This window comes from Gymnodraco acuticeps, unplaced genomic scaffold (genome assembly GCF_902827175.1).
Source record: "Gymnodraco acuticeps unplaced genomic scaffold, fGymAcu1.1, whole genome shotgun sequence".
NCBI lineage: Eukaryota > Metazoa > Chordata > Actinopteri > Perciformes > Bathydraconidae > Gymnodraco > Gymnodraco acuticeps.
The window spans coordinates 93,176-110,299 of NW_022990280.1; the positions used below are offsets into that span (position 1 = coordinate 93,176).

The 17,124-nt window shown below is 42.6% G+C and overlaps 1 protein-coding gene across 1 annotated transcript in view; it reads left to right on the forward strand.

The window, feature by feature from the left end:
- The window catches only part of LOC117549686 (potassium voltage-gated channel subfamily H member 3-like), a 124,401-nt gene that overhangs the window by 23,417 nt on the left and 83,860 nt on the right, over window positions 1–17,124 (forward strand). The gene's annotated exons all lie outside the window — the stretch shown is intronic.

The following is a 17,124-nucleotide window of genomic DNA, read 5'->3' on the forward strand; positions in this document are numbered from 1 at the left end:
ATAGAAACTCCTTGGTGCTGGTGATAGTATGTCCCTGTTCTTCTTTTCTTTGCAACAGCCGGCGAACTTGGTAAAGCTCTGCAGACAGGTTTTCCTCACTGATTCCATAGTGGCGGGCCATGGGGCAGTATCATTTGTTTGTCCAGAAATGATGTGTGTTTGGGGCTCAGGGCGGACACACCTCTCAGTACTTCATTGGTTTCTGTTGAAAAGCGACGTTTCATCTCCATTAACAGCCTGTCTATAACAGGATAGAACGAGTGTGTTCTCAGGTCATCTGTTTCTAAGCGTGCTCTTTCTAACGGGGCTTCCACTACAAACCCCTCCAGATGTCGAGATGTTTGGGCCCGCCTTCTCTCACGTTGCGTCTGTGGTGCAATTCCTGCCTTCACGCACAGACTTTCTGCTTCATTTCTGATTTCCCTCGGTCCGCTTTTCAGATATGGCAGTGGTAACAGACTGGGCCAGATCATCTGCCAGATCAAAAGTGGCGGACTGAAGCTGATCCGACATGAACTTGGTTGTTCTGAATACATCTTCGAAAATAATGATGTACAACAAATGTCTCGTCCATGATTGCACTGAGAGCTCTCGCCTCTGTCCTCCGGTGTGGATTTGACAGGCCGATGATGTCACGCAGGGTAGCCACTGCCAGTATTGCTGGGAGAGTTTTATTGACTGCCCAGATTGCAGTATATTGGCATGCCCAGCGAGTATCACTCAGCTTCTTGAGTTCTACGCACTGTGCTGTTGGCTCGAGTTCCTTTTGTTTTTTCATGAACAGATCGTGCACCACTGACCCAGAGAAAAACTTGTAGAGCATTTGTAGTGTCTCAAAAAACTCTGCTGCAGCGTTGACATTATGCACACAGTCCACCAGCACCAAGTTGAGCCTATGAGCATGGCAATGTATATAAATTGCCTGTGGCACTTCTTTCCTGAACTTTTCCTGCACTCCATTGTTACATCCTGACATTACAGATGCTCCGTCATAGCACTGGCCAACACAACCATTAATGTCTATATTACACTGACTGAGTGTAAGCTTTATGCTGTTTAGTAGTGAGTCTGCGTCTAACCCATCTGCTGGGGTGAAATGCAAGAATTACTCATGCAACGTCTCTGTCAGTGGCTGTAAATACCGCACGATTAATGAAATCTGTTCCTTCTTACTAATGTCTAACCAAAACAGCAAAGTACTCTGCCTCCCCCACCTCATCACTTATTTCTTTTCGTATCATATCAGCCATTATATTAAATAATTCGTTCTGTATGTCATGGTGAGTGTATTTGGCATTTGATGGATTGCTTGCTAATTTTTTATCCACTGTAACATCAAACATTTTGATGAGGTGCAAAAGCTCGATAAAATTACCCCTATTAGAGGAGTCCCCACCCTCGCTGTGACCTCGCTGTGCGATTCCCTGACAAGCGGTATAGCGAAGGCTTTCAACCACGGCCTGCATGTACTTTCGGTTCTCCATAACCAAAGCTGAATGTCCCTTGTCAATCATGTTTGCTATTTTTGAGCCACTTGTCTGTTTTTGTTTAAACTCACTCCATGTTTCCATAGCAAACTTGTGCGCCGCACTTTCATGATGAATGTTCAGAGTCGCTGATGCTTTTCGCCAGTTGTTGACCCCGTTGCAGATGAATGCTGGTTGCACTCCGTGCACTCGTTTTGAAAAGTGCCGACAAGCAAAGCAAAACGCTGCGTCTTCGGACACGCTGTATTCTAACCATACATGTTGATCCATCCAGCCTTTATAGAAACATCTCTGCTGATTTCCAAATGGCCGTGTGGGGTATTTTTGAAGAATTGGCCGTCTTGGGCCCTCTTGAGGATTGTTACTTATGTCCTCCTCCTCCTCCTCCTCCTCCTCCTCCGCAGCAGCAGCAGCAGCAGCAGCAGGTGCAGCCGCGGGGCTGGGCCTTTCAGCTCCTTCCTCCTCATCTCCATCCTCCCACGGCTTTTCTTGGTCCTCCTCCTGGTCGGTGAGCGTGACACCTTCAGCCTCTGCCTCACGATGCCTATTATGTGCAGATTCAGAATCCCTCTCGCTTACACGTGGACGTTTTAGGACTAAAAAACGATCAATTTTTCCCTTTGCTCAACATCCACGTTAGCTAATAATTTGGCGCTCTAGCTAACAGGAAGTCACTGAAGTGTCACAAAGTAATTTAGCCTATGGGTAGGTCAAAAATCTAATGGGTGCTGGCCATTGGCCTAATCATATCACCTGTGTTGGCTTTATGTTTTTGGTAAAAAAATGAGTTTGTTTCACATTTGCATTGATGTGATCAATAATTTTTTAATTTTTTAATTTTTTTCTAATTTAATAAAAATAATAATAATAATTTTAATAAATAATAAATAAAAAAAACATATGTATTGGGGGTGCTTAGGGGGTGCTTTGGCAATCCTGGGGGGTGCTTCAGCACCCCCTAGCTCCCCCCTGGCGCCGCCCCTGGAGAGGGCGATCAAGAGAAGAGAGCGAGCGGCGCGTTGAGGCGAGTTTACAGATGAGAAGACACAGAAAGACAGAAGCACAATAACAACAAGTAGCTATATTTAGGTGATTTTTTGTAAATAACCGCCGGCATCAAGAGGAAGTAAAGTCCCCTGGTTTGTCCCTTATACCCTAACTGCCATGAGACAACTCAAAATCAAGTTTCCAAAATCCGACACTGAGGTGGTCTTAAGGCACCGGCAGATGACAGCGCTGACAAAGTGTGTTTCCCGCAGCGAGACGCTACAATACTGATTGTGGGCTCATCATGTTGATTCGGCCACAACAGAAAAAAGAAAAACAAACTCGCTCTCTCCAGAGGGGCAGGTCAGCCAAAGAGGCCAAACGGGCCGTTGCCCGGGCAACATTAGCCCGTACCTGTGCACGTCCCTGGTGAAAAGCACAAGTAGTGAAATGTTTTCTTGAATTAGTGTGTTTTGCACTTCCTCTCCTCCTTCCCACCAGCAACACGCATTACCTCTCAATGGAAACCAGTACATATTACTGTCATTTTTCTTTACTCCTGACTGCTTGATTATTATTTGTTGTACGATGTACTGTTGTGCTGCACTGTGAGCAGCCACTCAAACACAAAAGCTCTGTTGATTACACTCAATATTAATATGATTGAGGTAAAACATGTTTGCAAAGGCAAACCAGTAAGTGGATGGAAGTAAAGGGGCTTCAGACATGACTAATCCACAAAGTGCAGACTAAGGCATTACTCATACATTGCAGTGGAGCCGTCAGAAAAGCACACTGTACACAACGTTTCCACATGACGCCTTTCATGCCCAATGTAGCGTCTTTAGGATAACATGTCAGACAAATACCCATTTCATATTAAAATCATTGCACAATCATGCAAATTAATCTTTGTTTCGTTGTTTCACGTCTTAGTTGAATACTCAATTCTGATTAGTCAATTTGAACAATCAGCAGTCTGCTCTCTCAAAGTAAAGGGAACAAAGAAAGTATAAAATAACAAGACAAGGAAAGAGGTGAAACAAAGACAGAGAAATCAGCAGAAGAAGACAGACGGGAAGTAAACACTAAAGGGAACAGCAGAAGAAGACAGACAGGAAGTTAACACTAAAGGGAACAGTAGAATAAATGAAACAGGAAGTAAACACTAACAGGAACAACAGAAGAAGACAGACAGGAAGTAAACACTAACGGGAACAGCAGAAGAAGACAGACGGGAAGTAAACACTAACGGGAACAGCAGAAGAAGACAGACGGGAAGTAAACACTAAAGGGAACAGCAGAAGAAGACAGACAGGAAGTAAACACTCACGGGAACAGCAGAAGAAGACAGACGGGAAGTAAACACTAAAGGGAACAGCAGAAGAAGACAGACAGGAAGTAATCACTAATGGGAACAGCAGAAGAAGACAGACAGGAAGTAAACACTAAAGGGAACAGCAGAAGAAGACATACAGGAAGTTAACACTAAAGGGAACAGTAGAAGAAATGAAACAGGAAGTAAACACTAACAGGAACAACAGAAGAAGACAGACAGGAAGTAAACACTAACGGGAACAGCAGAAGAAGACAGACATGAAGTAAACACTCACGGGAACAGCAGAAGAAGACAGACAGGAAGTAAACACTCACGGGAACAGCAGAAGAAGACAGACAGGAAGTAAACACTAAAGGGAACAGCAGAAGAAGACAGACAGGAAGTAAACACTCACGGGAACAGCAGAAGAAGACAGACAGGAAGTAAACACTAATGGGAACAGCAGAAGAAGACAGACAGGAAGTAAACACTAATGGGAACAGCAGAAGAAGACAGACAGGAAGTAAACACTAAAGGGAACAGCAGAAGAAGACAGACAGGAAGTAATCACTAATGGGAACAGCAGAAGAAGACAGACAGGAAGTAAACACTAAAGGGAACAGCAGAAGAAGACAGACAGGAAGTAAACACTAAAGGGAACAGCAGAAGAAGACAGACAGGTAGTAAACACTAAAGGGAACAGCAGAAGAAGACAGACAGGAAGTACACACTAAGGGAACAGCAGAAGAAGACAGACAGGAAGTAAACACTAATGGGAACAGCAGAAGAAGACAGACAGGAAGTAAACACTAAAGGGAACAGCAGAAGAAGACAGACAGGAAGTAAACACTAAAGGGAACAGCAGAAGAAGAAGGAGAGGAAATAAACACTAAAGGGAACAGCAGAAGAAGACAGACATGAAGTAAACACTAACAGGAACAGCAGAAGAAGACAGACAGGAAGTAAACACTCACGGGAACAGCAGAAGAAGACAGACAGGAAGTAAACACTTAAGATAATATCAGAAGAAGACAGACAGGAAGTAAACACTAAAGGGAACAGAAGAAGACAGACAGGAAGTAAACACTAACGGGAACAGCAGAAGAAGACAGACATGAAGTAAACACTCACGGGAACAGCAGAAGAAGACAGACATGAAGTAAACACTCACGGGAACAGCAGAAGAAGACAGACAGGAAGTAAACACTAACGGGAACAGCAGAAGAAGACAGACTTTTGTAACTTTTGTAAAAAGCTGTGTAATAAGTGGCTTTGTTCCCTAATTAGCTACTTCCACCAACTGTGTGTGCAGGCTTTCACTTCACATTGAAACAGTTGGAGAAAGTGTCGGTATAAACACAAGCAGAAGGAGAGCAGGTGGATCATACAGGGAGAGATGGATGGAGCAGACAGCCTTTGCTAAGCAGACAGATGGCCCAGACGACTGATGGCTCTGGATGGGAACATGAAATATTTAGCATCAGTAAATGGAGGAGAATGCAGTAGGTAGTGTTGGCTGTCGAGCCAAGTCTGTCTCAGCTGTTTTCATTTGCATTCATTAATATAAACAAGGTCACTGGTCTGCTCTGTCACCGGATCATTCAACTCTGTGTCCCTCTTCTGTTCCTCTTCTGTTCCTCTCACCTCTCAGCCCTGAAGGTCACCTGTTGAGCGTTACGCTGTGATGAATGTGACACTCTTAAAGAATGGTCTCAGAAATGTCATGAGCAACGATTCGTTTTTTCTCCAGCCACGTCCGATCTGCCAACACTCTCACATCATTCAAACAATCCCTCAAACCTCACCTTTTCACTCTTGCCTTCAACTCCTAATCCACTAACCCCTCGCCTTCATTCCACCTAGCTTAGCACTTTTTACTTTTGTTGTTATTTTTCTTATATAAGCGCTTTGAGCATCAGGAAAAGCGCTTACAAATCAAATGTATTATTATTTATTATTACATGGGCCCCATTGTGTGAGACAGAGGGCCCAAACCAGTGTCCATGTCTACACCATCTGTGTGTGTGTGTGTGTGTGTGTGTGTGTGTGTGTGGGTGTGTGTGTGTGTGTGTGTGTGTGTGTGTGTGTGGTCTAGCATTACTATACTTGTGGGGACCTAAATATGTTTACATAGTCACGTGTGGGGACTGGCCTCCCTTATGGGGACAAATTGGAGGTCCCCATGAGGGAAATCATTAATTTTAGGGTGAAGACTTGGTTAGGGTTAGGGTTAGGGTTAGGCATGTGTTGGTTATGGTTAAGGTTAGGATAAGTCTCCAGGAAATGCATGTAAGTCAATGTAATGTCCCCTGAAGTGATGGATACATGGTATGTGTGTGTGTGTGTATATATGTGTGTGTGTGTGTGTGTGTGTGTGTGTGTGTGTGTGTGTGTGTGTGTGTGTGGTGTGTGTGTGTGTGTGTGTGTGTGTGTGTGTGTGTGTGTGTGTGTGCCATGATGTGTTTAGTATGTACAGGCATGTGCATGACTTCCTGCAAGGATATTGAGTAGCCAGCAGTTGGGGAAAGTATCCAGATGGAAGGCTTAGAACATGTTTGGCTGTAAAAGACTGCATTTGGTCGCTTCTGTTATATTCAAAGCCTCTATTGGTAAAAATAGGGAAACTTTTAAAAGAGTTTATCAGCTGAAAGCAACAATTTAGTGAAATGTTGTTAAGGAGAATTTAGTATATTTGCGTCTTGCAACAGGTGCCTCTGCTGTAAGAAGCAGGCGAGGAACAGAAGTGATTTGTCACAGGCTGTCTTCTCTAACTCTTTTATTTCTGTGACCTGACCACCTGCCAGACCTGAGTCTGCTAATCAGCCACCCTCATGGGCGACAGACCATAATATCCCACTGCCTGCCTCACAGTGATATTTGTGGCTGATTTTCTGTATATCTGTAAATGATATACTATCACATGTATATACAGTGTGGCTATGCTCCTATAGAATAAGCCTATATTCCTGCTACTGCAGTATTTTTGATTTATTTAATATCCAGATTTATTTTTAAATATTTGATAAACTATTTTTCATTTTCATTTTTTAATTTTTAACTCTATTGCACTTTTTAAGTATTTGTATTTTAATGTTAAACACACTGCTTCTGTAACAAAATAATTTCCCAAATTGGGATTAATAAATCTATTTATTTTATCATGCATATTCAAATATAATCCTCTAAATTCATCTTTTTGACACAGACACACACACACACACACACACACACACACACACACACACACACACACACACACACACACACACACACACACACACACACACACACACACACACACAGCTTCCTCATGATGAAGACTGTGACTCATTCTGAGTGGAACTGCGTCACTTACCAGACATCTAGATGATTACAGCCATCTTGAGTGGAAAGGTATTTATGTACCTCTGAGTATTTCCTTTTTTATACATCTTGAACATTAAGGGGATACATAAACGTCCTTCTTCCAGGTACTCCTTAAGGGTAGGTCAGGTTGAGAAATGACTCATTGTTGATTCCCTGGGAATAAATGAACAGCAAGGTCTGAGTGGCTCAGGTTAGATAAGAATCACCATCTTGACATTTATCAAACAATCAATAGGACGATGACAACCAGAACAGCGTGCCTGGTATCCAAGGGATTGATTGCAGGAAAGAATCATAAGGCCGTTTCTCATGTGAAATCCAAACAATGTCTGGAGCATCAGGTCCACACGCTGTCTGAAGTCTCCTTTTCACACATGTCTAGGTCAGATGTTTACCTGGAAACACTGTTTGGTTTAGGAGAGGGATGGCGCCGGTGTACAGAACAGGACATTATGTTGATTATATACCGCATGCACGCAGCAAGTTAGTCATTTCTGTCACAGCCATTAAAACAGGTAAGCAGTTACAGAAACACACACTTTTTACGCTGCTATGGAAAGTCTTGCACATTTCTCAAAGTGATTGAAGTGACTGTTATTTTGTATATATTGATTGTTGTGCTTTTATTTATGTCTTAATGTGTGCACATGTATACATGTGTCTGTTCATTGTATATAGAGGTGCTGTTGGGAAAATAGTGAATGTCTTCTTCCAGTATCAGAGTCCACATGATAACAAAGGTATCCCAACTGCAGCTGTGAACATGACAGGATGTGTGATTACCTAGAAGAGCATCAGGACTGTTTGAGGCATATGATAGCTATGTGATTAACATGATGATTCAGCCTCTATGGAGATAGACATCAAGCATGCTCATTTCTGACGTGGAGCTAATCTGAAGTAAACATTGAATACTGCTTTCTATTCCTCCATCTTGTGACTGTGTAACTCCCTCTCTTGGATATCAGCATGTGAAGGACACTGTTCAGGAACTAGTTGATGCTCTGTATGTGATGACTCCTTCCATTCTGGAGAGGATCACAAACACATGGATCCTGAGATTGAAGCTCAAGCCGGTGACGAGGGATTATTAACATTTTTAAGTATTCAAAAAAAGTGAGAATTTTGAGATTTTGAGAAAAAGTGAGAATTTTGAGGAAAATTCAGAATTTTTGAAGAAAAATTCAGAATTTTTGAAGAAAAATGCAGAATTTTTTTTATATTGTGAAAAAGTCCGAATTTTGAGAAAAGTCCGAATTTTTTTAATTTGAGGAAAAAAACAAAATGTTAAGAAAAAACTCAGTATTTTGTACCTAAGAACCGGTATTCCTCCATCTTGTGACTGTGTAACTCCCTCTCTTGGATATCAGCATGTGAAGGACACTGCTCAGGAACTAGTTGATGCTCTGTATGTGATGACTACTTCCATTCTGGAGAGGATCACAAACACATGGATCCTGATGTTGAAGCTCAAGCCGGGGACCAGTGATATTTTCCAAACAGGTGTATACATATTTGTATATATCTTTGTTAGTGTATTCGGGATTGTGGGAAACCGTATTTCGATCTCTCTGTCTGTACACACAACCTGAAAGATTGACAATAAAGTTGACTTTGACTTTGAGAGGTCATCACGACAATGAGAACATCACAGATTTTGTACCAGAGCGCTTGCAGGGTAAAGTCAGTTTGATCTCTGATCCAAATGAATAGAGTATTTGCGTTCTCACACACAGCGCCAGAGGGATATGTCTAGACAATTTTAGGGATGCAGTGCATGTGTGAAAGGGGCTTATGAAAGAAAAACTATAGTCTAAGATGTGAGTACTATGAGAATATGAGAGTCAAAGAATTAGCAGTAGCAGTGGAGTGTTATAAGAAAGGGTATTCACTACACAATCATCATGGCTGAAATAATAAAAGCAACACTATCAGGACATATCTTTATCCATATTATACATTTGAAATAAAATCACTTACAGTAAATGCAACTTGAACTGTGTTTAAAGTGTATTTTCTCACTTCTTTGGTAAGATAATTATACTTGGAGGAGGGAAACAAGACGAGAAGAGGAAAAAGAGTAATTGGATTATTTACACAATATTATCATGTATGTATTTTTTACATTAAATCAATATTTCATGTTTTAAATATTACGATTATGACAACCTTACATGACATTGAGTGTATATTTGTTGAGTGTGTGTGTGTGTGTGTGTGTACTGTAGCTCGAGCCTAGGGTTAGGTAAACGATTAATAAGGTGTGAACTGAGCATCAAATATCCATCTCTTTATTTCTGAATGTCCCTTTGTGTGTGTGTGTGTGTGTGTGTGTGTGTGTGTGTGTGTGTGTGTGTGTGTGTGTGTGTCCTAGCATTACTATACTTGTGGGGACCTACATCTGTTTACATAGTCACGTGTGGGGACTCGCCACCCTTATGGGGACAAATTGGAGGTCCCCATGAGGGGAATCATTAATTATAGGGTGACGACTTGGTTAGGTTTAGGGTAAGGGTAAGGTTAAGGGTTAGGGTTAGGTTAAGTGTTAGGGTTAGGGTTAGGCATGTGTTGGTTATGGTTAAGGTTAGGATAAGTCTCCAGGAAATGCATGTAAGTCAATGTAATGTCCCCTGAAGTGATGTATACATGGTGTGTGTGTGTGTGTGTGTGTGTGTGTGTGTGTGTGTGTGTGTGTGTGTGTACTGTATCTCGAGCCTAGGGTTAGGTAAACAATTAATAAGGTTTGAACTGAGCATCAAATATCCATCTCTTTATTTCTGAATGTCCCTGTGTGTGTGTGTGTGTGTGTGTGTGTGTGTGTGTGTGTGTGTGTGTGTGTGTGTGTGTGTGTGTGTGTGTGTGTGTGTGTGTGTGTGTGTGTGAGTCTCCTCCGCTCTATTTATACGTCTGTCGGCTGTCTTTATGAGCAGCATCACAGCTCTCTGTCTGTCCGTCTGCTCGTCTCTTCGTCTGCCAGTCCGTCCAAACTGGCGCTCTGTTTATCCACCTGTCTGTCCATCTGTCCGTCTCTGTCCCATCACTGTATCTGGCTGTCAGTCTGATCAGTGTGTGTGTGTGTGTGTGTGGACACTCCCAACCACCCCTTAGATCTGGCTAATCAACATCTGTTAGATTGGGGCTGAAGGATTTTGAAAAATAAGCTTGTTGGTGATATTGTAACTGCGATATGCGATTTTAAACTATCCTTAAAAACACTATCCTTAAAAACATCTATTATGGTGTGATTTTTAAGGAAATCTGTACTAATTAAGGATTATTTATCAAGTCTTTAAAATACAGTACAGTAGGTCTGGACTTCTCTGCACCTCCACAATACTTCATTCAGATATTTGACCTTTAGAAAAATGTTTCCGATGAATTGGGCAGCCCTAATTTAGTCTCCATCTTTCTCCCCTCTTTGCAAAACACATCCAATGCTGAAGGCTAAAAGATCTATGTAAGAATCCAAGAGAAATATGTGTCATAACTTCCTTTATTTTACTCAAAAATGAATACAGTTATGTTACATTGGCCCAAAAAGCTAATATTATAATCAATGTGACCCCAAACGGTTTTCTACGGGGGATATATTATGTGACGGATAAACTATGTCTTTTCCACACTGAGTTGTGTTTGTGCAGGTTTAAAAAAGCACTAAATGAAAGATCTCTCTTGTTTCTCTGTTGAAAAAACAGCCTCGTTTTGTTGATCTTGTATACACTCATATATTATAAAACCCTCAGTTGAACGTGGCGAGTCATTTGATACATTGGTTCCTGAGAAATAAGAGCAGAGACGGAAAGAAAAGAAGAATAATCCCAGTCATGCAATTTGGTTATTAGAGCTGGAAGTCTTCTCAATAGTCTTGATTCAGAACTACAACACAACAGCTTGCTCCGTCACACTGTTTACCAGCCTCTTGTTGTTGTTGTTGTTGTTGTTGTTGTTGTGTTCATGTTTCTGAACCTGTTGCCTCTGAATTCCCTCAGTACGTTACACCCTCTTCTCTCTGCTCCTCTCTAAAACACCACCTCGTCAGCGAACCTCAGTCGATCCTACGCTGTCATTGGAGGCAGTCGCAATTTCTACAGGCTCGCACTACCTGTTAGCATCTGGCATCTGTTAGCATCTAGCTCTCCTGCTTACAAACGTTTAGCCATCCCTGCTTATACAAGTAGTAGTTTTAGTTGTCTGCGATCTGCCGAGGCCTACTCCCACCTGTCGAGTACGGCTGTACTGAGGTGTGTTTCCTCCGGAGACGTCGCGAAGAGACGGAGCGGCTCCACCTGTTGCTGCCTGTGATCTGCGATCTATGGAGGCCTGCTCCCACCTGTAGAATACGGCTGTACTGGAGAGGTTTTTACCCCGGAGACGTCGCGAAGAGACGGAGCGGCTCCACCTGTTGCTGCCTGCGATCTGCGATCTACGGAGGCCTGCTCCCACCTGTAGAATACGGCTGTACTGGAGAGGTTTTTACCCCGGAGTCGTCGCGGAGAGACGGAGTAGATCCACGCTTCGGGCTTGGCCTGCTTCCACCGGGCGTGTGCTGCTGTACGGAGGAGGATTTTACCACAGCTGGGGCCTGCTTTCCACCTGTCCTGGTTCTGCTGTTGCAGAGGCCTGCTTTCACTCCAGGGATACCACGGAGGGACCGGAGCGCTTCCACGCTGCTGTTTTCGCCTGTCCTTTGCTGCTGTGCTGATTTTGCTCCAGGAACATCGCGGATACTGTGTGCTGGTCTGGGAAAATGGCCCATATCGGGATTCTGCTGTGCCTGTTAACTGTTTTGGACTATGAGAAGATCTCTAGTCATTTTGAGGAGTCTACTGGATTCAGGTCTGTTCTGCCACCCGCAGTGGGCATCCCCTGCAAAGGTTCGGATGTGTTACTCAAACAATTACCGGTTGCCTTGTCACAGACAATCTGCTCGACAAAATATGTTTGTCTTTTTTGTTTTCCTGCGATGATGGTTCTTCAGGACTGCTTCTTAAGCTCAAATCACACTCTCGCAGACTTTTCCGGTGTTTCTAAATTAGATGACAATGTATGTGTGTCGTTTAAGAGGAAAAGATGCCTGGTTTTGTTGTTGTTATTACTGTCAGGAAATGTACAACCTAACCCTGGTCCGCCCAGTAGTAGTAGTCAGATCGCTACTCCTGCTGATTTTAAAGCTAGGTCTGGGTTGGGTTTCATCCACTTGAATGTGCGCAGTCTGTTAGTTAAACTAGATTTTGTCGTATCTGGGCGAGCTCAACTGACGCTGACGTCATTGTTTTATCAGAAACATGGCTAAACAAATCTATTTTGGCCTCTGACATTGCCTTAAATGGTTTTAATGTGTATCGTACCGACCGGCCAAATAAAGGTGGTGGCGTTGCCATTTATGTTAAGAATAAGTTCAGTGTAACCGCTGTAGTTTCCAAATCAATCAGTAAGCAATTAGAATTTTTAGCCATAAATATAGAAGTGGCAAAGGGTCAACAGGTCATGGTAGTGGGCCGTTACAGACCCCCCTCAGCTGTCAAAGACTCCTTGTCTTCACTGGCAAATCTTTTATCACAACTAGACTACAAGGAAATAGTGCTACTTGGAGATTGTAACTGGAACTGGTTAACTGCAGTGTCAGAGGATTTTAAAAATCTTTGTATCTCTTTAAATGTTACTCAGATTGTGGACAGTCCTACTCGCCCAAATATTAAGTCTCCAAAGAAATCCTCCCTAATTGATCTAATTTTAACTAATGTTCCCCATAAATATTCATCTGTGGGAGTATTTGCAAATGATCTGAGCGATCACTGTGTTGTAGCCACAATTAGGGACACTAAGGTCCAAAAGGTTAAACCTCACATTATCATTAAGAGAGACAAAAAACATTTTGTGGAGCAGGGTTTTGGTCATGATCTGTTTGATTTTGATTGGGGTAAAATCGATCTGTGTGCTGATGTAGAAACCGCATGGTCTTATTTTTATCTTGGTTTTATGGAGATCATTGATAGACATGCACCCCTGCGTACATTTAGAGTAAAGGGACAAGACAATCCTTGGTTTTCTGCTAATCTGTCCAGTCTCCTTCATGAGAGAAACAAGGCCTGGGCAAAGGCTAGGACATCAGGCTCAGAGGTAGAATGGCTGCATTTTAGGAAGCTAAGGAATAGCTTCACATCGCAAATCAAAAGTGCTAAATCAAAGTACTATCTGTCAGTTACCACAAAGAATCTGAATAATCCTGGAACAATTTGGAAAGCCATTAAATCGTTATCCACCGGCGATATCCGTAATGAGCTACCTCCGTGCATTACCACAGCATCTGGCACTATATCGGACAGGGCTACTATGCTAAATTGCTTTAATGAGCATTTTGTGTCCTGTGGTTCTCTGTTTGATTCTGTCACTAACTCTGCTTCTGTGAACACTACACTATGTGACTCTGAAAAACGTGTGTTGGAAAACCATTTTAGTTTTACCCCTTTTACTGTTGATGTTGTTCGTGAAGCTTTAACCAAGTTAGATCCTAAGAAACCGGCTGGCCCGGACAACGTAGAACCTTTATTTTTAAAGATAGCTGCAGATTTTATTGCTCCACCTCTTACTACTCTTTTTAACCTCTCCCTCAGCACGAACACAATCCCAAAAGTATGGAAGTCAGCTTATGTCCTGCCACTACTAAAAGGAGGGGAGGCCACCTTATTAAATAACTATAGGCCAATCTCTAAGTTGTCAGTTCTGGCTAAGGTTCTTGAACGCTTAGTGAGTGAGCAGGTAAAGGAGTTTTTATGTATAAATGATATCCTGTCTAAACATCAGTCAGGCTTCAGAAAGCAACATAGCACCATCACTGCCGCAATGAAAGTGGTGAATGATGTGGCGAGTATTTTAGACAGTAAGCAGAGTTGTGCAGCTCTATTTATTGACCTTTCCAAAGCGTTTGACACCGTCGATCATCGCATTTTAAAGCAGAGGCTAGCCAGTATAGGCATGTCCAGCCATGCAGTGGGTTGGTTTGTGAACTACCTCTCTGAAAGGTCCCAATGTGTTCACTTTGATGGGCTGTCTTCTGAGTGGTTAAACATTTCTAATGGTGTTCCCCAAGGTTCTGTTTTAGGTCCACTTTTATTCTCCATATATATTAACAGTTTAGGTGAAAATGTGGATGAAGCTACTTTACATTTTTATGCGGACGATACCGTGTTGTACTGTGCAGGTCCCTCCATTAAGGCCCTGTCACACTGTCCCGAAATTGACACCCGATGGACACACGATAAAGGAAATGTTCAAATTCGGCTGTGATCGTAGCGACATCAGGCCATTCGTGAGGGCATCTTAAGTCACCGTATGACCGCCGGTGGAGTTTCTCAGGCTCCGGCAGCAACTTCGTGAGCGGCAACTTCGTAAGGCACTCGTGAGGGCATCTTGTCAAATCGTGTCATCTTCGTGTTATCATCGGTGCCATCGGGCATTCGCCCTCACTCTGATCGGGGGAATGCCCGATGGCACCGATGATAACAAGACATGCCCTCACGATGGCCTTACGAAGGGCACAATTGACACACAAATTCAACACGAAAATGAACCTTCGCAAGGTCCTTCGGCAATTTTTTGGCATGCCAAAGATTTTGCCACCGCTCACGAAGTTGCTGCCGGAGCCTGAGAAACTCCACCGGCGGTCATACGAAGGCTTAAGATGCCCTCACGAATGGCCCGATGTTGCTACGATCACAGCCGCATTTGAACATTTCCTTTATCGGGTGTCCATCTGGTTGTTTTATTGCACAACAAAATCATGTAAATATATTATGTAAATAACCCAATTTGTGTTCTGTGAAACTGAAAAGGATATAATATATTATTTTGAAGGACAGTTGACAGGAAGTTGTTGTTGTTATGGAAACAACAACATGACGGAGAAAACGTAATATTTTCTACATATAAAGACGGATAAAGTAAAGAACAAAGTCTGAAGATATCAGTACAGTATCATAGTACTGTAACATAATTGTTTTTGTTACTTTCGTTGCAGTTGTATGTCTTAAATGTAATGTAAATGTTGCCTTCGTGTGTGGTTCGGGGCCATCTTCGTGCGAAATTCACAATTCCATATTCGTGTGTCCATCGGGTGTCAACTTCGGGACAGTGTGACAGGGGCTTAAAGGAGGCTGTTGTTGAATTACAGACTCAGCTCTCTGAACTAAAGCTTCTTTTAAATGTTGATAAAACCAAGGTAATGCTCTTTTCTAAAGCTAAAAAGACACCAGAGCCTGTTTTAGATATTGTAACTACGCAAGGAATACAACTTGAAGTGGTTACCTGTTACAAATACCTTGGTATCTGGCTTGATGATTGTCTCACTTTTAAACTTCTTGTCAATAACCTGCTTAAAAAGCTGAGGGTTAGGCTAGGTTTCTTCTACAGGAACAAGTCCTGTTTCTCGCTTGAGGCCAGGAAAAGGCTCTGTGACCTTTTGACCTGTGCTGGACTATGGTGATTTGATGTATCACAGCGCACTGAGATTTGTGACTAACTGTAAAGCATTAACCCATCACTGTACCCTGTATGCTAGGGCTGGTTTGCTTTCACTAACTGCACGGAGGCTCAGTCACTGGTACATTTTTATATACAAAGCCATGTTAGGGAAACGTCCATCTTATATCTGCTCCCTGATCTCACGGAGAATTGTAAGTGGCTACTGCCTGAGATCGCATGCTGTGGTTTTATTAAATGTGCCAACTGCTAGGACTGTCTTAGGGAAGACAGCTTTAGATGCGCAGCTCCTCTGTCTTGGAACAGTCTGCAAATTAAATGGAAACTGAGCAATCTGGTGCCACTAAATGTTTTTAAAGCTCGGTTGGATGCTACTCAATCGGAAGCTGTTGGTACCTGTTTATGTGGATCGTTATGTAAATGATGCTGTATGATGTCCTTTTGTTGTTCTATTTATGTTTCATGTGGAATTACTTGAGCTGGGGGGTATACTACGAAGCAGGATTTTCTCTTAGCGGCTAAATTCAGGGAAAACTCCGGCTTTCCGGTCCTACGAAGCTGGTTCTCTTTTTAGCAGGCTAGATCTCCATGGTAACTTATGCTGAGCGGCTAACCTGGTCGGGACCAGGTTAGGTTGCAGGCTAAGAGCTCAACTCAGTGAAAGCACTGCCTGCTGACCAATCAGAGCTCAGTGTGCGGAGTTTAAAGCGATCAAGTCATATTACAGGAGAAAGGAAATACAGAAAAGCTGCCGTCGCAGGAAAGACGGCCGGTAAAAATCACCGACTGTGTGAACGTGAACATGAATAGAATATCACCTCCATCTTCAGAGCAATCTGACTATTATAACATTAGCGTTAAGAAAGCTTACTTAAATATCTGCCACAACATAAGTAACCGGATCAGAGTAACATTAAGTACAGTCCGCGGCATATCACTTCATAATGTATCATATTTTCTTATCTGAGTCAGCTGAGCCGTATCTGGCCGTGCAACACTCACAGTGTCACAGACTGTATGCAGAAGTATTATTTTAAGCAACACATTAAGTTGACGAAACACTCGAGACAAATGTAATTAAAGTCAGATCGTGTCTTAGACGGGGCAGTGATATCATAACCCTGTTAATGTACGCATTCAAACACTTGTTCTGTTACCAGCTGTATTCACCTTGCAGGTGCAGCTATGTGGCTTTGATCCTGGATAAAGTGTTTAAGTCATGGATGTTTAAAGTTTAACTTCTTCATTTTTGACTAGTATTAAAGTTCACTTTTCATTCAGGAAGTATGACGCTGCGCTGTCAGTACGCTTCTCCATGTCTGTGATTGGTCGAATGCTCCAGATACCACCCCTTTCATGTGAACGCGCACCTAACTAGATAGGACACGGCTGGCTTGAGCGATCCACTTGATAACCCGCGTCGTAGTACCGTTTAGCGAGAGCGCGTATGTTTTGGATTAGGCCAACCGGCTAACTCAAACACATCCA